The following is a 22229-nucleotide window of genomic DNA, read 5'->3' as shown; positions in this document are numbered from 1 at the left end:
GCCACACAGACTTCTATTTAACAATAATGGAACTACAGAGCAGTAATCAGTGGCAGTATTGTGACAGGGCATGAAAAACACTCACGTTTTATAGCACAGACTATGTGTGAATGAGCTGTCACTGATTCATTTGTTAAGCAAATTGCACCTCTGAAATTCTGTCAGTATAAAAGCTGTTGAAAATCAGTATCATTCATAATGAGAAAGCTAGCATGTCACAGTTTGGTAGTACTTGTTTGGTTGGTGCTTCCATATCCAAGACTGCACAAAGTCAAAAGCGTGACTGTAGGAATGCTCACATTGCCCTGCAGAACAATTTGAAACAATTCACAGACCTGCAGTGCCAGGGATTGCATACTACTTTGTAGCCAATCAGATCCATCAATCAATTCCTTTATTTAACCAGGTAAGAAACCAGTTGAGAACAAGTTCTCATTTACAAGGGTGACAGGGCCAAGAAGCCCAAACTGCTCCAAGAAAGCCCAAGATCTCCGTCTTTCACACAGTAGGTGTTTCTGACTTGGCTTGGTATTGCTTCTTGAGACCTTTATGGAAACTACAGCTGTATTTGATTAAAATATAATAGAAGATACTAAGCAAACAATGCAGCAATAAAACCCACAATACACACACATTGCGCTGAATAGGCCTTTGCACCTGAAGTTTAAGAGCAGCCCTATTATTATCTTGTTCATTACTACAGCAGCACCTTCACAGACACCAGCCACTGTAGATCACACATGCATAATTCAGTTCACTATTACATATACATATACAATATGCTTGTCATCAGCTTCTGTCAAGGCGATCAATACCTGTGAACCGAGTGAGATTTTATTAGTCATTTGAATTGCCTCGGCAAGGGAGGCAGCCGCGAGTGATTATAACAAGAGAGATTCAGTAAAATTGAACTTCATTTAAAAGCTATCTGATACCTGGGCTGTGAAGCCTGGCTGGGGCTTGCGAATGTTTCTGCTAGTGTTGCCCTCTCAAGAGGTAAGAGTAGGATGAGACAGGACAGAAAATCAGTGAGGGTAAATGGATGGCCTGTGGACAGGATCTTTAAGCAATTACAGGAGTTTTTAAATAAAAATGCAGGGGTGGTCAGTTGTGTAACTACATGAGTGCTCAAACAAGACTTGTTGTTCTCGCTAACAAGTAAAATTAAGCAATATTTATTCAGATTTATTTATTCAATCAAGGGCAGGAATACATGGTCTTATGGTGTAAGAGTGTCTCGTGAGCAAGAAGACTACAAAGCGAAGTTGAATGAGACAATAAGAGACAGCATCAACTGTACATATTCACTTTTATATAAATTATGCTTTCATTAAAAATAAATCAATGAAAACAAAATCCATAATCAATGTTATAGTCTTTAGAATGTATGTCACCTGGTATTCTACTGTGCAAGAGACAACACTTATGGAAAAATAAGATATACTGGAATTTGTCAACTGGCTTCATGATTTTTAATTAAGAAATGAATACCAGGAATGTAATTGTGTTCTCTTAAACTTAATTTTGTTTTCTTAAATCTGATTGCACATATTTCACATTGAATTGTTCTTTTATTAGGAATATGTGATTTAATTTACAATTTAAAAGTTAAAAACAGGAATTTTACAATGCTGGGCTTGACAGACAGGCAGAGTGACACTGGAGTAATTTTAATAATATTGAAAAAAAAAAAAAAAAAAAAAAAAGGCAAGTCAGCAGAGAATTGAGTAGCTTACTTTAGCAAAAGCTACTTACTGTTAACAAAAGAACAAAAAACATCAATGCCCTGGGTCAAACAATACAGATCTATAGAAACATATTGAACTGTTGATGCATCCCTGAACATCGCACACAAATGACAATGTGCTGTACTTTGTCTTATTAGGTTTACTGCCCAATTCCCCCAGTCTATGGAACTAAGAGATCTTTTTGATTGTCAGGCGGGTAATATGTTTTGTTATGGACTATTAAGGATACTGTTCCACAATAGGACTCTGGAGATTCTACCTGATGGTGTTTGCCTTCAGAACAACCAAGTAAAATACTGTTTTTTATATATTTGGTTGTTAGTCTCTTAAAAACTTAAACACTAAGCATTATCATTATAGTTATTGTTTGCCATAATTGGAACAGCATTAGCAGCCAGTGTTAGCTAACTGTACTTGTAGTATTTAGCAATATCTACTTAATCAATAACACAACTCATAGGCAGGAGCCTCAATGAGTCTGAATGTAAGTAAGAATATCTTAAATGCATTAAGTCATTCAATGGATGCATTCTATTATTAATAGACCACTGGTAGCCAGGGTTCAAATCCAGTTCATTGAAGTAAAATGAGTTTGCTGTTCTCAGTAGGGTTCCCACCTCTGACTTACAAAAAACCGGGACACCAGAGTCATTTTGTACAAAAATAAATAAATAAATCATATACTTTGACATTTAATGTCCCGGGAAGTCTTACAGATTCCCCAGGACAGCTGCCTCAAAAAGAGAACAATCCAGGCAAAACCAGAACGGGTGGCAACCCTAGTTCGCAGCTTAGCTCCCTTTGGACAGTAGCTACTCCACACCACAAAACTGATGCACAGTGTTGTTATCAAAAAGCAGGGATGTATGATGGACCTTCACTCAGTGCTGTCAGCTGCTCTCCTTTCATGAATCATAAACCCCACATTTTTGCAGTTAAAGTACCATGCTTTGCTAGGCTTTTCCAGGCTCCAAATATCATAGCAATCCAGCTTTTAGTGTGAGCTATATTATATAACCCTGAGCTTTGGGCAGGACCATGAAGGTTCACAGGTGACTCTGGAATGACTCACACTGCTACCCAATAGGAGTAAGTATCCCAATGCTTTTCCTATGATTATACTAAGAATGTACCATGCTTGATGACAGGTATGTGTCATTCTTTACACTATACTTTAATATACTCACTCCTTTTACAAAGGTACACCACAGGATTTTTATTTAAAGGTGACTGGGGAAAAAAAGGAAAGAAGAATTTAAACCCAACAATAGGCAGGCTTTGTCTTTAAAAGTAGCCAGAGGGAAGGGAAGACGACACCAAGCTTTCTGCTGACAGTATGGATTTGGTTCGGAGCATGCCCATTAGAGGGAGCCATAAATCCTGAGCTCTCCCGGCTGGCTGTGTCAGCATTCCATGGAATGAATTGATATTAAACGCGACAAAAAGCCTCTTTAATTCAGCCTCCACCAGGCCCCTTTTTTTCTATTCCAAAGCTGTAATTGAAAAGGGGAGAAAGAGCCCTGCAAAGCTTAAGTTGACATCATAAAAAGCTCGTGATTACATCCGGCTCATCTATTATTAGAAATTTACAATAAAATAAAAAAAAATAAAAAGATGACAAGTTTTTTTTTTCTGTGCAGGCATGTCTATTTCATGAATCAAACATGGCAAACAAGTTTCTCTGTTTTGTGTTTTTTTTATTTTTTGGGTTAGTTTTTTATTTATTTACCAGAAGCTGCAATAGTGCAATGCAAAAAACTATATATATATATATATATAAAACACTGTATATATTTGTGTTTGTTTGTTTAAGACTCAAGCTCAGGCTGGTTTACAGTAATTGCCCAGTTGCTACTCTACCAGGTGCTACAAAGCTGTCCGACTCTCACAGGGTAAGAGGGCCGATATGTCTTATGCCTCTTTTATACTTATTTGTTCATAAACTTCTGTGCTGTAATTGTGTCTCATTGTGGCCAATGCAATTACAGTACATGTATGCACATGTGTCTCAGGATACTAGACTAGATCACAGCCTGGGGATACACTGTCTACTTGATGACTACAGCCCAGATCGTAGTCCATATACTAATAGTATTTAACAACAGTATAGGCTTTGGGGAAAACATTTTGTGGAGAGGTGTACTGTTTCACTATTGTTTTGTTGCAAGACTGAGACAAACAGTCATACTGACAGATTGAGCTTCTCATATTGACAGTACCATCAAAACGTACTGTCACCTTGATAGGTGTTTACCTGTTACTGGGTAAGTATTAGTGTGTGTCAGCCCTACAGTTTGATCTCCATCTGTGGTTATTAATCAATCAATCAGTCTTTATTTTATATAGCGCCTTTCATAGTGGAGCACCATCACAAAGCGCTTTACAAGATGCAGTAACAACAAGAAAATCCATAATACTTTAAATATAGAGAAATGCATAATACATGCTATACAGTAAAAAAAATGCATAATACATTAAATACAGTGGAATTTATGCATGATAGTAGCATAATACATTAAATAGTAGCAGCAACACAGCAGCTAATAGCAGATGTCAGGCTTAAAGAGCATGGAAAGCAAGAGAGGACAGGTGGGTCTTGAGAGTTGATTTAAAGCGAGCGACGGTGGGAGCATCATGCACCAAAGCTGGGAGAGAGTTCCAGAGAGTCAGAGCCATGAAGCTAAACGAGCGTTCTCCAAGTGTGGTGCACTTTTGCTTGGGGATAGCAAGCAGGCCAGAGTCAGAGGATCTCAGCTTGCAGGCAGGGACATAGCGGGTCAGCAGGTTGAGGAGGTACTCGGGACCTGTGTGATGAAGGGCATTGTAGGTGAGCAGGAGATTTTTGAAAATAATCCTGAACTTTACAGGTAGCCAGTGCAGCTGGGCAAGACGGGAGGTGATGTGATTACGTTTTTTACATGTGGTAAGGATCCTGGGAGCGACATTCTGAACTAGCTGCTGTCGTTTATGGTGCGAGACGACCATAGAGAGAGTTGCAGTAGTCAAGTTGAGAGGAGACAAATGCATGACAAAGTATCTCCGCATCCAGGAGGGAAAGGTAGGGATGGACTTTGGAGATGTTTCGAAGATGGTAGAAGGAAGATTTGACCACAGAGGAGATGTGGGCATCAAAGGAGAGGTTGCTGTCAAGAAGTACACCAAGGCTTCATACTGTGGGGGAAGGCAGCACCAGACAGTTTCTGAGGTTCAGGGCAGCTATATTTAGATTCTTAAGTTGAGTTTTAGATCCTACTAGAAGGAGTTCAGATTTGCTAGTGTTCAGCTGAAGAAAATTGGCAGACATCCAGGCCTCGATGTCTTGAATGCAAGCCGAGAGCCGGACCATGGTGGAGGGGCTTCCAGGGTCTAGTTTTAAGTACAGCTGGGTGTCGTCAGCATAGGAGTGAAACATGAGGCTGTGTTGGCAGATGAGGTGACCCAAGGGAAGCATGTAGATATTGAAAAGAAGGGGCCCAAGAGCAGATCCTTGGGGGACACCACAAGTGACTGGGTTTGCAACGCCACTGCGTCCAGCATAGAAAACAGACTGCATGCATCCGGATAGGTAAGAGGACATCCAGGAGAGACAGGTTCCAGAGATTCCAGCATACTTCTGAAGGCAGTCAAGAAGAATGCCATGATCTATGGTGTAAAAAGCAGCTATTAGGTCAAGGAGGACAAGCACAGAGGGAGCATCAGCATTGAGCAGGAGATCTTTCACAATCCGGAGCAGAGCAGTACTGTGATGCGGCTGGAAACCAGACTGTAGAGATTCAAGCAGATTGTTATCTGTGAGATGTTTCATCAGCTGACTGGCTACAGCCCTTTCGAGAGTTTTTGAGAGAAAAGGGAGATTGCAGATGGGACGGAAATTAGCTAAGTCAGCCGGGTCAAGGGAGGGTTTTTATTTACTCGGGCAAGCTTAAGGGCAGCAGGAAACGAGCCAGAGTCCAGGGACAGGTTGAGAGTGTGCATAATGGAGGGAGTAAGATCAGAAGCACAGAGATGGACAAGTTTAGTCAGCCAGGGGTCCAGGGGGCATGTGGCAGTAGTTGATTTCAACAGTAAGCCGGAAACATCAGCAATGGAGAGAGGAGAGAAGGAGGAGAGGGCAGGAGGGGCAACTGGAGGAGCGTCAAGGTGGTCAAGTAGTAGACTGGGTTTCTGGTGGGAGAACGTAGAATAGATGTTGTCAATATAGCCTAGCATGAATGTCTAAAATGAGTAGACACGCCCATGCTGTTGCAATTGGTGTGAAAACAAACAGAAATGGAGTGTGCGTTAGCCTTTTATCATTCTCAGACTGGACAGGAGCAGACTGCTGCCAGCACTGTAACCCCACAGACTTACACAGAGCTGAAAACTGCTCAGTGACTACCCGGACACTCTGTCCACAGGACATCTTATCCCGAATGGGATTCTGGGTTTTCCTTTTAGAGAAGCAAGAAAATGTGGCACTGTTTAGCAACAGACCACTGTAAATTGAGAGAGCAACCCTTACCAAACATTAGTACTTAAATACTGCTTTGCTATTCAGTGTGTCTACTACATAAGCACCTCTGTGTAAGTGCTAAAACTAAGCAGTGTACCGAATACTTGCAGATTTATTGAATGGCCACCGGTGTGGACCTCAACTACTGTTAATAAGTCATTATTATTAGTAACTATTAGTAGTAGTAGTAGTAGTAGTATTTATTTAAAGAGGTAACATACAAGTTATATGTGGTGAGAAAGTCTTACAGATATATTGACTGAATATTCCATCTGACCAAACAAAAAAAAAAAAAAGAAAGAAGTGCAGGAGTGGATGTTATTAATACAGCAGGCAGAGATGATGTGAGAGACCTATGTGTTCAGCCCCAAGGCTAGAAATGGAGGGACACACTGTTTAATCAAATATTTACTTGTATTGAGTTATTCGCTGGGGAAGCTGATGCCTTCTGTCCAATATCAGTTTGTGTATGATAAGTGCCACTTTGTTGGAAATCCTAGCAATAGCAAATAGTTTTAGGATATTGAAGTATTTGGTAGCATGGATTTTCAGCTCTTGCTGGTTCAAAGGTTCCAATACCAGATCAAGTGAAGGCCATGCAGGAAGCAGAGAACAGTTGCATTGATTTAAAATAATAGCCTTCTTAAATCCTAGCTTCAAATGCCATTTTAATGTATGTTGCTCCATGTGACAGGATAGCCGCAGAGGGAAGACGCAGTCAGGAAAATGCAGTTCAAGCGCTGGTGCGCACGTTTAATAAAGACAAAATAAAAGTGTTGTACAAACAAAACACACTACTGCTCACAGAGTGAAAATAAAAGGTTAAACAAAACAGGTCTCGCACACAATAAACAGGAACAAAATAAGCGGCTCAAGGGCCAAAACAAAAGGTTCAAATAAAATCCAGAAAAGCATAGGCTGGGCATTAGCCTTCACTACAAAGTTTTAAAAATAATAACAGCAGCACAAAAATACAGCACAAACTCCTCTCCAAACAAAGGATTTTTCTCTCCTTAAATATCTCCTTTAGCTCCAGCCACATTCTCACATGTATTTTGGCAGGGATAGGAAATTAACTCCATCCCAAAACACCACAAAACAATATTATTTACACTCCAGTATTAATGTATTACCACTTTTCTCAAAATCTGCCTTTACTTCGTTTTGAGCAGCCCTGAATGGAATGGGTTCTGCTCGGTGCCGGAGGCCAAAGCCAGGTAAAGGTAGGTTTAGAGGAAACTGAGATACTAACACAATATTGTACCAACATAAACCAGAACCACTGTGATTGGAAACACCATGAAATAATAAGGGGAATGTTATAAAAAAATAAAAAAAAACCTATTAAAATGAAAATTTTAAATCTATATATCTATGAATTGCCTGGGGGTCGTGGTGGCCAATGAAGCACTTTCTATGGCTCAGGATCGGCAACTCCACACAGGAGATTATTTATTAGGTGAGCCAGTAAGGACTACCGGATTTAAAAAGTATGTATATATTATAGTAGAGAACAACACATTTTAATTAAACTGCAGCTCTATTAAGATACAAAGGGGAATACCACAGTATGTAACACTTCAATAAGGATTCAGAATGAGGGCCTCCCTTCTTCCTCTCTTGAAATGTGTACATCATGTGTTTTCAATGATAAACCTGCACACTTATCAGTAGGTTCACTACTCTTGTATTGAAGAAGAGGACCGCAGGCATTTTCTTTTCATTAATATTATCGAAGAACCGGAATTATCATAAGAACACAGAGCTGGGGGAGGGGGTGGCGGTGCTACAAGCAGAACAATTTCTGTGCAATCAAAACAGAGTTATCTTGCCAATTGTTTTGGGGCACTGCAGCCTGTCATCACATTAGTAGATGATCAGGGTGGAAGTGTGCTGGTTTGTAAACTAATATTCAGTCGTTGTCTGCAGCTGCACAGTCTCAACATGAAACAAAACAGACTAAATAAAACAAAAAGAACCGGTGTATTCTGTGATAAAAGCTCATCAAAAAAGTTATTTCACAGCGGCCTCTACTGGCATGACGCCCAGCGAACTCAAGTTGACATTTGCAGGGCTGGCCTTTGTCCTCCAGCGACCGGCATGTTGCCGACATCCGCAGTAGAGCTCCTGGGTGTAAGGAAGAAACTCGCTTGGTTGTGGGATTGGAGGATGCCCACTGGCCTTCAGTTCTCCTGGCCTTGGCTATAGGGAGGTGATGCGGAGAAGGAACATAATTAGTTATTCTAAAATAGGGGCAGGTTTGGAGCACAAAGAAGAGGATACTCAACAATCAACAAAGGAGACTGTTAAACAATATTTGGTTCTGTTAATATTAAACTCTGCAGGTGGGTGATACAATTGTGTTGACAGTTCACTAGTTTAAATGCTGCCCCCTACAAGGTGTATAGTTGAGGTGCACAGGGACAACAGTAGTGGAATGTAATATATTAATCTGGTCAAACCCATTGGAGCCCTGGCTAATGCCCGGTGCTGTCATTGCACTGCTAGTGTGTCAGGCATCATTGCTCCCAATATATTAAACTTCTCCTGGTCAGGCTTCATTTCAGTCAGTAGAATATAATCATAATACATAATACAAAAAAATAAATAATCTGCCAATTTTGCAAAAACAAAAGACTCATATTGGAAATAAACCCGACACTAAAGATTTATCATTTTTGGTAAGTTATTGTTTGTGGAAGCAGGGGGTTGCGGGGGTAGGGAGAATTGCTTAGAGCTGAATAAATGTGCAAATCATTGCACCCAACTACTGACCCTCTTCATTTCACGCCAGCAGCTTTTACTTTTCCATCAATGTAAATCGAATCGCCAGGAAACAGATCAATCTTAACCCAATTACTCTTGTGGAAGTGCACACGCAATATCCTTCTCGCCTACAATTTTTTGAGAGTTTGTGTGCATTTAAATCATTGCTGCTAGGGACTCCACAATGCGCTCCTGAGAAAGACCCTCTACAGAGTTAGGGCAGTTTAAGAGAGACAGGGCAATAAATGAGACCAGACACTAAATTGCTTTTCGGACTCATAACCTTGTGTGTTTTTCTTTACGACTTCAGCAATCTCAATTGAAAGGCTTTAATGTATAGCTTAACAGCTATAACAGAAATCCACTCCTCTGTCTATTGCCTGTCAGTCTATCTGACCATTATACATTCCAATATATCCAACCATTCTGTTTACCATTGGGACAGGTTCTTACTCCAAATCGCACATTTGTTTTTTACAAGGAAAGAAAACACAACTGCCATTCTAAGAAAACAAGCACGATTACATACAAGCCCCTAAAGCAAATGGCTGTGTCTCAAATTCCAGCCAATTCTGTTTAGAAAGAGAGATGTAGATCAAAAGTGACTTTCATTTTAAGAAGTCCTATTTTCAATCTGTTAACTTGGCACTGAACATCTATTGTGCTGTATTATTTTTCCGCCCGCTTACCCTTGCATGTCTGTTGTTACTCACATTGTGAGATTAATATTTCCACTACGGTGGTCCAGTGCGGTGTGCTGTCTGGAGCAGGGAGGGAAACCCAGGTGCTACTCTCCTTTGCTGGGTGACAGGGCTGTTCCATTTCACTGCGCTGCCACTTGAGAACTCAGGAAAGCATTGAGCTGTAGTGCATTGTGGAACAGAAACATATTAGTGTCAGCATAAAACTCTCAAATTACTGAGGCTGTTGAAGTTGTTTCCTGGCAGCGTCTCTGTTCTAGCTTATTGTTCTGTGTCCTCTAGGGTTACCACCTGTGCCGATGTTTGGTGTACTGTACAGTAGGTGTTCAGGGATTTCAGTATGCCTTCCTGGTGTATAGGTATTGGTGCATGGGATATAAATGGGTCTGTGTAACACAAGTGATTTAAAATGTACAGTTGTATTTAGGCACAGGGATTGCACAATCACTTCATGTGCAGATAAAGTAGGTAATAGTATATAATTGTCTATTTGTCCACTATTTGTTTAGTGTTAGTCCGTTTTGTTTGTTTATTTATTTTGGCCCAAAGTGCCATGTACTGTTTTTGTTCAACCTTTTATTTTCTGTGTGTTAATAAAACACAGAGCGCCGCAGTGTCTCAGTTTCACCCGCCAGTACTGTCTGTCGGTGTGTTCCTTTCTGGCCTGATGTCACCCCTACAGCCAGCCTGTTCACACCATTCATAACAGATCTTCAGTTCATCCAATAAAAACAAAAGAAGGCAGTTCATTCAGTGTCTTTCATTGGAAAGCCTGTGTCCATTTCAGAAGCACAGTAATACTGTGCAGACTGTGCAATCCTTTATGTCAAGGCATACAGTAACAACTGTACTATAAAAGTTATAACAATTAATTCATGTGCTTCATTTTCCTACATTTGGATTTACAATATGTAATTATGCAATAAGACAAATGTTTTGACCAGCAGCCTCTTTCACTTCTTTTTTGTATCTATTTTTGCAAGATTTTGTATTTTACAAGGGTTTGCATTGTATATTATTATACTGCATATATTATGTGTATGGCCATTCTGAATGGTTTTGACTAATATTGGTATTTTTGTCATTTTTCTCTAATGATTCAACTGGTAACATACTATGCATGTATATCATTGTTTTGTTTCAATGCCAAGGATTGATTGAACTAAAATATCAAGCACAGAAAGAATTAAGCTGATATAAGTACTGCAGTTTTAGTAATTGATACCTATAGAACGGGAGCCATTTTCAATAAGATCTATCTAAATCAAATGTCAACCAATAGTGCTGCTGTGGTGTTAAAAAGCCGCTACTCGGGTATTAGAAATGTGAAGGTCCTTTCTCTTTTAGTAGCATACAAATTACAATCTGATCCAAACTAACTGTATCAGCAAATACGATAAAGAAGGTATAATTCCATTCAGCCATTAGATTGCTTGTTTTTCTTTTCTTTGTTAAAGTCCCTAATCCTATTATTTTTTATTGTATTCAGTTTATTTATTTATCACATTTTGACTCTTCAAGGTAAACGCTCAGGATTTAACATGCTGGTTTTCAGGAGCCACCCAGGGGACAGGAAACAAATCAAGTTACACATTAGACTTTCAAACACACTTTCTACAGATCATCTCCCATTATTAAACAGCAATCTCTACAAGATAAATACACATGGCCTGTACATATTACATACTAGATATGAATAATGTTAAAAGATGTACATGTTGTGTTTAGATATTCAGTAAGAGAACTCTCAAAGCTAAATCATGAATTTTCAGTCTTCAAATTCTCATCTCCACTGTACCATTCAACCATTCAACTCTTCCTAATCCTATGAACTATGAACCTGGGATCTAAACAGTTAGTTATTTTCAGTGGGAATAAGGTAGGTTCCCAGGTACAGCTACAGCCATGGCCATCTATTCACCAGTCTGGGACCTGCCGCAGTACAACAATGCAGAAATGACACACTGTTGCAATTGTGTTTTGTTTTCCGACCAGCTGTCTTCATTATTCCTGCAACAATTAATCAGGCTTAGAAAGAGATTCATGTTTTAATAATAATAATAATAATAATAATAATAATCAACTGTCTCAATTCATCGATTAAGTATACGAATGGGACGAATAACAGAATTATTTTATCTAGTGATTCCACAATTTTCTCAAGTGATTTATAACAAGCAATGGTGAAATATTTCTATGTTCCAGCCCCTTGGGTTTAGGCAAGGTTCAAATGAATGAAGTAGCAAAAAAGTGTGAAATCCCTTAATCCCCTTAGTCTTCCCTGGTTCCTGTCCTTGTGATAATTGTGAAGCACACAGTTTCAGAAGTACAGTTGCGGTTGCAATACATTAACATATTAATAAATAGTTTGTAATTATTCCAAGCAAACATAACGAAACAGTAAGTTTACAAATAGAGCACCAGACTTTATCAAATACTGTGATTTATTCTTTTGAATCTGTCCAAAAACAATGCTACTCTGTTGGGTTTTCTCTTGGTTTCTTTCTCTTTGTCTTTTATTGGAATGGTAATTATGCACCTTTCAGCAGGTGAAAGGTGAGGCTTATTGACAGCAAATCATTAACTCCCTCTGCATTGGGTTTTCTGTTCCCCCTGCCCCCATGGCCTATAAGGTCTTTAGTGCTCTTTTAGGTGTGACACATAAAGAGAGAGCTGCCTGTCATTACTAAACTGCTTTTAGAAGTCCCTTGGATGATGTGGTCGAGTATTTTCAGCCCGTGTTTTATTGGTTCAGTCAGCTAACCCTGTTAGACTCTCCCTATTGATTTAATGGAGTGCTAACCAAGGTTTTAAACTCAGTTTGTTACCATTAGTACCAACAACACCATCACTGGTCTGTCTTTTCTTCTGTTGAAGGTATGTAGGTTCTTTGCTTGTGTTTTATACTTCAGGTATTTCAAAGAGTACGCTCTAGAATAAAGGTGGCTGCTCCTTCCTCATGACGTAATTACTTCATGGGCTAGATTATAAAAGGTATTCTCTCTTATCAATTCCAACAAATAACTGGTAGCTAATGATTCCATGCCCCTACAGTCAATTAATTGTCTGCATTGATTTTTTTAAATTTAGTTTGTTTATTGGCTGAGTTTTCCCTTTCCTTTTTGAAAAAAAAGCACCACTGATGAGTAAATAGCTTTGAGAATCTAGCCACTTATGTATCATGTTACAGCAGTTTATTTGTAGGGTTTTTAAATATATACTATGTTAATGTAGAAGAAACTAACAAATTAAACTAAAAGATAGAGGGTGCAGTAATATTGTTTAAAAAACTGGTAAGAGGTAAGGACATCAGTTCGCCCCTTGTTAAAGTGTCCCATAGTAAAAGCATAGCAAAGTGTAATAAAGTGAAATCATGGTAAAGCATAGGTAAGCTTTGTAAAGACTAACATGGTATGGTAAATTGTATTAATAAACATGGTAAACCAGGGTAAACTATAGTAAATGTACAGTATAACCATGGGAAAAGCAAGGGAAAACTGCACAAATACTGTGCTACATTTTTATAAGGGGCTCTCCATTTGACATGGGAAATGTGTATGTACCATATATATTATTTTGGTCCCAACATTTCTGAATCATAAGCATACATTTTTCAAGGGGAGCTTGCAATTCAAAACAAACAATGGTGATTATATATATATATATATATATATATATATATATATATATATATATATATATATATATATATATATATATATATATATATATATATATATATATATATATATGTATGTAGGTTTCTTTTGGCATGGTGTGTATTCATCAGAGTTGGTCAATTTAGGTTTGATTGTATTCGGAAATGCTTTAAAAATCACCCTGGGTGTAAACACTATTAAAAAGGTTGTAAACCAGAGACGCTAATAGGAATGCTTATTGTTGTATTTTATTAACAATGCCTTTCAGTCATAAAATAACTAAAATTAGAAAAGAGCTGAGAAAACTGTTTTGTAATAGATTCATATTCAGTGCTGGTTTTAATGACACATAAGCAGTTAATAATGTATACATTAATTTGCAGTTAGCCATTATAACAGTGTTTGATATTACTAACTCCAATAGACAATGTTTGCTGTAGGCCCATATTGATCAATAAATGGATACATGAAAAAACAATTCACAAGATTCATGTTGCCCTGAAGGCTAATCCAAATTATGCTGATATTTTTCAAAGATTTCCTTTTTCTTTTTCTTTTGGCAGCACCTACTATTTACGATTGAAGCAACACATGTGATCTTGGATCTTTTTGGTTTTTGTTTTACACAAGAAGTGTTTCAGACCTGGGAAAGAGAGCACAGGACAAGCTGATCCAGTCCTCCAGCATTTTACTGTAAGTGTGCACAGTTCCCAGATATTCTTTCATTTATCATGTTGACATGAGCAACTACTTTTGTGAAGTGAAGAAAAATGTTGAAGTCAGCTCTTTCTCCCTGCTGTGCTGGGGTGTGTGTGAGGGGAGGGGAGGGAAGGGGCTATTTGCATTGATGCAGTCTCATCACTGTCTCTTCAATGAAGTATAAAAGTGGTACAGGGTTTTGATGGCTCAGTATGTGTTCTGTATCACTGGCCCTGTGGAGTTGGATGAGCTGAGGTCATTTTAAAGAGCAAGTAGCTTCAAATGTTGTTGTGTGTATTGTTCACCTTTCCTTTGCCTTTTTATAATGTTTAAAATCATTGAGAGTAGTTCCGAGGTCTGCTGCTCCAATATTCAGTAATGTATCTATATGTATTTACCTGGTTTTAATCATGTACTATGGAGATTTCTAACTGCTTTCTTTATTGCATATGGACCATGTGACAATGAGACATTTCAGCTGAACCCACCCTACTCTATAGCTAATGCCAAAAGTGTTGCATCAACTAGAATTTTAGAATTGAGACATCTTTATAGGAACATAATTTAGATATTTTATTTAACATCATGTAATCAAAGAAACTACACAATGACATATAAATAATAGTCTTCCGGAAGACATAATAGTAATACAGTATTTCATGTTACATATCGAAATGTCAGTTTGTAATTCAATATGTTAACATAACATTATTCAGCAGGTTTTATTCAACTTTATGAAGCAAAATCAGTAAATTCTATAGGGTGATGCAAAACTTTTGTCCATAGCTGTACAGATTTAGAGATGGCAAGTAGGTGGAATCCGCCAAGTTAAGAGGCTGTTTTTGTCACATGGTTTGAATGAGGAAGTCTATTCAGTCATTTTGTCTATTCAGACAAGCTCAGAGACAGATAATGACACCTGTATGATGTAATAGCTAAATAAATGTCTGGTATAAATAGCCCTTACATTTTTCATGAGTTCATGCAGGAATGAGTTTCTAATAAAATGACTACACCCTCAGAAGTACTTGGTAAACATCCATCCTGTGCTTTATTTGGGTCGATCAGCTTTGTTGCTGTTGATTGCCTTCTTTCCCATGTCACCTCCTATCAGGCTTCCGCTGTCTCTTTTTTTTATAGCCAAGGAACACCAAGCTAACTGCTCTGGGCCTTATATTCTACATTGTCAATTATGTGAAATGTCACATGGCTCATCTTATTTTAATTTCTCTAATAAAGAAGCCGCAACCTTTTGATGGAAGTTATGCAAAGTAATTTGTCTCCTGAGTTCAGTTCAATGCTCAGCAACAGCAACAAAAAATCATTTTGCTTACTGTTTCATCTGCAAGGTCCTTGGGGCTGCAGCAGAAAAAGCACATCAGAATTCTACATTAGACTTGTTTTCACAGTGCTTTAGTCTGACAGATTTTTTTTCCTGTAGAAAAAAAAAGAAAACATTTTTCTGATACCCTGGCAGATTTGTTACAGTTTGTGCTGATCAGTTTTGCTGTTCGATTTGTATTTATGATACAAGCCTCTTGCGGCGGCCTGAGTCATTCCCCTGCCGTTGAGGGTTTGATTGGTCTTGTCAGCGTGGTTGCTCGCTGGCTCACAAAAGAAAGCTCTGACGTCTCAGAAGGGGACGGATAACATTCTTATTTATCTAAAGTGGTTGTTTGACAGTCCTGATGGGTCTGTTTAAAAGAATATGCCATGCTATCGATGAGCTTCCAATCTCTGCGGCCCTGTCCTCTCTCTCTGGTTTTACTCAGATTTTCATTATTGTTGCTATTTGTCTCTGTAATTCATTGATTTCAGTAGAATTTGGAAGTCAGGGAGCACTTTGGTGTCTTAAAAAAGGGCAATAAAATAAGAAATGGTATTTTTTATTCACCAAGTGTCAGAGGAGATTTGTTCAGGAAGCTGAGTAGCTTAGCAGATACATCCAGCCTTTTATTACAGACAACATTCACCAGGGACACTGGAAACATGGAAAATAGAAAATGTACAAGCAACTTTTAACACACGTTGTTTGTATTTTTTCTTTTTTTCTTTGAGCTTTAATATATTATATTGTATCCCTAGAGTTGGACTCCTGCTCCACATATAGAGATATACAGATAAATGTGTCAGTATAGTCCAGGGGCATGATATTTATTATAGATATACTGTATATACACTTTCAAAAATATAACATAACTGTATTTCTGATAGTGTCTTTATTGCAGTTAGTTGCAATGTATTGTAGAAATATTTTATTACTATTGAAATGTTGCTGTATCCATAATACAAGAGTTCAAGTTGTACAACAGTATATTTTTTATATATTTGGCACCATCCAGTCTTCTCACTGCCCCATATATTGCCTCTAGGCTTTACAATGCAATACATACATTGTATTCTGCCTGTTCATCAAATAGGTACATTCTAGGTACATTATTAAGGGTCTAAAAGGGCAGTTATATTACACCCAGGCTTGGTCCATCAAGAAGTCTTCTTATTGTTAGTTTAATTATTTTAATGTATAATTGGAATAGTCCATAGCCCACCTCTAATTCATTAAATAATTGCTTTCAGGCAGGATAAAGAGCTTTGCTGCTGCTCAGCTTGCAGGTCTTTTTTTTTTTTGTTGTTGTTTAGAATGATATTTTATTGACTTTTCAGTAAGTTATTTATTAATCTACCTTGTGAATGGAATGGAAATGGGTCTTTATCCCTCCATCATACAGGGAAACAGGAGGAAGTTGCAAGACACCTCATGAAGTCAGTGTGAGGCAAAAGTGACAGGGCAAGTACCTCAAAACCTTTCCACTCCATTGATCTAATAACAAATCCAAGGGTCATTACTGGGTGATAATGGACTTCTTATAGCACACATTCAGTATGTTCTTCTTGAAGTCTATTGTTACTAATCTGGCATCAGTCTGTGATGCTTAGAATTGCCCAATGCACAATCCCTGTGACCTTGCTCTAAAGGTGCTTCACTGGTGTGGAGCTGTCACACTCTAAACACACAAGTGTAAAATATATATATTTACCAATAACTGCCCTTTAGTCTTTCTTAATCCCTAATATGTATTGATGTATGATTGAAGCAAATCCCTCTGCCTGCCATGGAGTTGTTACATAATTGCCCTGAGGCTGGCTACTGCTCGATTCTTTATTTAACATGCCTTCGAGGGAATGATGTCATGATACAGCTTGTATACATACACTCTGTTGTGTTATTTCTCAATAGAGAGCAGCACATTCAGATACGCTGCTAAAGTCACTGTTGATTGAAAGACATTAAGACTGAAGATGAACGATCGGTCTAAAGAATGAACTACCTGGCTGTTTCAGTCACCATAGCTACACTCCTATTAAACCAGAAATACAATTGAGTGTGTCCTCTGACCTGTAATGTGATAAGTGACCAGTAGGTGGTAATGTAGTATTACATCCATAAGGTGTATGTAGGGTGGGCTTGGTAATACGTCAAAGGCTGTTAAAATGGGATGTCTGATATTGGCATCAATATGCTCTTGCGGTATTCCCTAAATAGCACTGTCTTTCCAGCTGCAATTGTTCTTGGATTTTTATGATTTTAAGACAATGCATTGTATTTTGTTTGCAGGGGAGTCGGAGGGTCAATTTAGAAGGATAATATACCAGTCTGGTTTGTTTTTCCAGTCAAATTCAATCTGGGCTGGGATCGAACAGGTGACCTATTGGTAAAACACTTCATCTGCCAATATACAGAGCGTCTTATAAATTACACTGAAGCAAAGACTCCCTGTAGAATTCAGCATTTATAACAACATGTTAACATCAGTTTTGCACATATTAACATAAATCAAGGCTTCATTGGGGGCATTATTTTTTTTTTTTTAAATGAGTTAAAAGTGATGCTGCGGTGCCTCAAAAATATTGCTTTTAATATTGTATGGTTCTTTGTACATAGTCTTTTTTATCACAGTATTTCAGGTTTTCTGAAATATTAAAGAATTGAAAGAAGGAAGATCTCATTTTTTTTTTTTTTTAAAGCTGTAATGTATTGAACCAGGATAAGAACCCATTGACATTTACATCTAATGTCAGAAAGTCCTGACAAGCTAACGTCTCCATCTTACTTTGTTACTGCTGCACTGTTTTAAATATTTCAAAATGTCTGAACAAGGTTTTTTTTTGGCCATACCAAAATATGCATACAGAATATATTCTAGCGGATTACGGCGGTGGAGGAAAGAACGAGGAGTCTGCGTGTAAAACGAACAAACACTTTATTCATGATACACTCAGGTCAGGAACCGACGCCACACTACAACCCTAGCCAGGCCACCACTCTCTATATGCAGCTCAGAACTAACATAGTCCAGGGCCCACGCCTCCTTCTCCTGCTGCAGCTGCTGTCTCTGACTGCACTGCCCTGAATGGTGCTGCCACCACATCGTTACACTAGCTTTCAAGACCACAGAAATCTCTTCTGAAGATGAGAAGCAGAAATTGAAGGCAAAGAAAGAAAATTAAAAAAAAACAAAGTCATATTTTAAAACATATATTCCTATCATATACAGTATGTGTAACTCATTGTTTGGCAAATATTAAAGAAACTAGTGGAATTTCTGTATGGGGGAATTTACTGCATTTGAAAAGCTCTTGCTTTTCATATCCCTTCTATAACCTCACAGCCACTTCAACTTGGGATGTGCCCATCAAATGCTAATTTACCATCTATCTCCCTAAACAGCCAACAGAGCACACAGCCCACAGTTCATAACTGAGCATTTTATTAAAAAGAGGAAGAGAGAGAGAACAAAAAAGGAATCTGAATTTTCAGATCTCCAAAGGTGCGGTTGGGGGCCTGGTGGTTTGATTTCTTTCTACTACCACATATTTTTCTTTCTGTTGATTCAGCATAAGCCAGCAGGCTCACTAAAAAGAAAAAGAAAAAATATATATTTTGCCCAAGAGGTAGTAACAGATTTAAAGAAAGCGAGAAAAATATGATTCTTAAACTGTAACAAACTATTTGTAAAATTTCTGTGAAGCCAACCAGGAAATTCACAACAGCAGTTCTCCGCAGGGAAGCGCCTAGGCAAGGAAACGGGATATGGGGTTTAATTAATTAATTGACCCCACCTTCCCTTATTGCGTCATTGATGAGATTGTCACTGACCCACACCAGTAACAGTGAATCAGGTGGATCAATTTAGCTGCCCGTTCCACGCTTCCTACTATACAGGTTATTAAAAGCATATTCAACCTCTGATATAGCTCAAGAAGTAATACAGAAATAAAAAAAAAAAACTGGTACATTATTATCAATGGATATACTGTACATGCGCTGATGTTTTTTTTTTGGTTTCTTTTAACAAAACAGGTGAAGTGAAAACCTCCCGTATTGCTGATTTTACCACCCCTTAACGAAGGATTCTGTGTTGTTCGGTGCTTAGAAATCATGCCTAAACTTTTAGACAAATTATAAATTGGTGCTATTTTAATAAATTGGTGGAGTGACATACATTATGTTTGTGGTTGACCGTAATTTAAATCTTCAGTGACCCACACTCACTTTCTGTTTTTACAATGTAATGCCTTGCTGCCTGTTAGTACATCTAGTGTAGTATCTAGTTTGGACATCGGTGCACTCTACGTTATCAGATAGCAGACTTTGTTTAAAATGTCCTCTGCAATTTTAGCTGTAGGGGCACACATTTCTGTGCCAAACAGGTAAGCTTCTGCTACCTCTTGCACTGACATGGTGTTATAACTCTCCAGGATCTCGTATGGCTCTGGATGCAAAATAAAAAAATACATTTGAAAAAGGTGTTATAGTATTTCCATGAGGTGCTTTTTCACTTAACATTCCAATATAGGCTTATGAATGAAATATGTAAAATAGATTTGTAGTTGTTTTAACCCTTGCAGTGCAAGGTACAATTCTAATCTGCATTGAGTTGGGTCAGTCAATTGTGTCTTTGTCATTAATTCCATATTCCTTCCCAGCTTGGGTGCTGACGGTCCTCTCTTTTTATTCACGCAAATATAGTACACCAAAGCAAGCGGCAATGAGGGATCTACAGCCTTTATAGTAGACCAATGTTTTAGCTTATGCATTTATAAACGTCTGTAAGGGTAGCCTTTAGTTTCAATTGTGATGGTGATTTGTTTTGTCATGTGCACATACAGTATGTCTGCTCTGGGCTGGGACCACCAGAACTCACACAGGCCCCCCTAACAACCACCAAATGGAAACTTACTAACTTGGGCCTGAATTGAAATACTACAGAAAGGCTTAATTTATATCCAGTTGCTGATTTAACAAAACCTTATTATTGTTCTGTACTGTAAAATTAGTGAATTCGGTAAATCGCAATTTGGTTGGATCACCTCTAATCCACTGTGAGACATACTAATAATGAACACCCCATCCCTGTAGATTTTATACAGCAATTCAATCTCAATGGTGCTAATTTGTGCACCTCACCATGGCTGCATATATGATTGCCCTTACAATAAAGACACAATACAGCACAATTAAGGAATCCTAAATAAATAATATATGTACTGTATACCTCTCGTCTGTCCTAATTCCAGTAAATTAGAGAGTGTGGGTTTTTTAAATAATAAATGATGAGTAGTCCTCCGAGGTTAATTAGGTCATCAGGAAATTAGTATTTATTGGACTGAAACCCTTTTTAAAAGGTCACATTGAATATGTATTTAGGGGGCAGTACCACATACGAAAGAATGGGGTTATATTCTTATATATTCTAACCTTTTCATAGAGTTGTTTTTTAAAACAGTGCGTCAAGAAACAGGTTCACTTGCCTTGCATTTGTCAGACAGAAATCAAGACTACAAAGTTTGTTTCAATAGAGCTACAAGGAGCTTTGAACTGTGGCTGTTCTGGACAAGGTAACACTGTTAATATAATATTATGATGTGTATCGTGGTCAATGATATCAGTGTAATACTTTGATTAGACACGTCCTTGTAATAGATGGCTTATATCACAAGGTTTGCACAGATGGAAATTACATCACCATACCAATTCAGCCATTAGTTGTAAAAGACATAAAAAATATGAACAAAGGGACCAAAAATGTAACATTGTAAAGCTGTAGCCTGAATCACCTAATAGAAAGGCACATTCCAGCAGTTTCTCACAAATTAAATTCTCTCACAAGTAACAAGAAAATACTGAAAGCCAATGTAAGGTACTAAATATTCCAAACCACTATGTGACACAGTTAAAACATGCAACTAGAAACATATTGTGCCTGGTTTAGAGACTCTGGCGAGTGGAAGACAGAGCTTATACAGTGACTTTCCAATTGGCCAAGTGCTGCGCGAACGGGGAGGGTTTAAGTCGGCTGGGGAGTGCTTGGCTTACCATGCACCAGCGACCCCTGTGGCTGGCCGGGCGTCTGCAGGCCTGCCTTTGTGCAATTCAGAACTGCGTGGTCCCCCTGACGCTGTAGTTCTGTAATGGCTTCACGGTGGGCTTGCAGTGCGAAAAAAAAGTGGATGGCTGACAGCACACATTTCGGAGGATGCAAGTGCTCGTCTCTTCCTTGTTGGGGTTGCAGCGGTGAGCTGGGCTAAATAATTGGGCATTCCAAATTGGGAGAAAATCGGGGGTGTAATAATTGCTGATTCCAAATTTAAAAAAAAAAAAAAGATTGTACGCTCAGACGCTCAGAATCCAAGGTCCAAAGTGTAACAAAAAAAAAAATGTTAAACCAAAATATTTCCCCTAGATCAACAGCTAGATAGCAAACATAATTTGTCATCTTTCTGTGTGTACCAAAGGGCAGAACTGTTACCTTATGTATGAGAAAATGATTTATTAAAAAATTTTAAATCACTGAGATACCTCAATTGATTTTGCTTCCAAGTAAGCTCTGTGGAGACACCAAACGCACACATCGAAAAGAGGCTTGGATGAGGTTCTTGTCTATTGGACTGAGGCATTGGTAGGCTTCAATGCAAGGGTTGGTTTAACCTCCAGTTCCATTAACCTCTTAGAATATTTTATTGGTAGCATACTGTATGTTTCAATAAGCTTTTGCACCAGGTGCAATTTTTCTTTTCTAACTGGGATTAAAACACAATTCTAATGTTAGTCCTGGTGCAGGTAAGATCCCTTAAAATAACATTCTAATCAGCAATGTATTCC

General features: G+C 38.3%; 1 protein-coding gene across 3 annotated transcripts in view; it reads left to right on the top strand.

Annotated features, from left to right (window-relative positions):
* LOC117423437 (RNA binding protein fox-1 homolog 3) overlaps positions 1 to 22229 on the top strand; it is a 374971-nt gene that overhangs the window by 184441 nt on the left and 168301 nt on the right. For 2 of the 3 annotated variants that reach the window (XM_034039231.2, XM_058989872.1), the window contains exon 4: positions 13930 to 14059. The gene's annotated coding sequence lies outside the window, so the exon portion shown is untranslated. Of the gene's footprint in view, positions 1 to 13929; positions 14060 to 22229 lie in introns of those variants that run through there. The other variant, XM_034039233.2, reaches the window with a different exon arrangement.

Source organism: Acipenser ruthenus, chromosome 17 (genome assembly GCF_902713425.1).
Source record: "Acipenser ruthenus chromosome 17, fAciRut3.2 maternal haplotype, whole genome shotgun sequence".
Classification (NCBI taxonomy): Eukaryota; Metazoa; Chordata; class Actinopteri; order Acipenseriformes; family Acipenseridae; genus Acipenser; species Acipenser ruthenus.
This window is presented reverse-complemented; position numbering and strand designations above follow the sequence as displayed.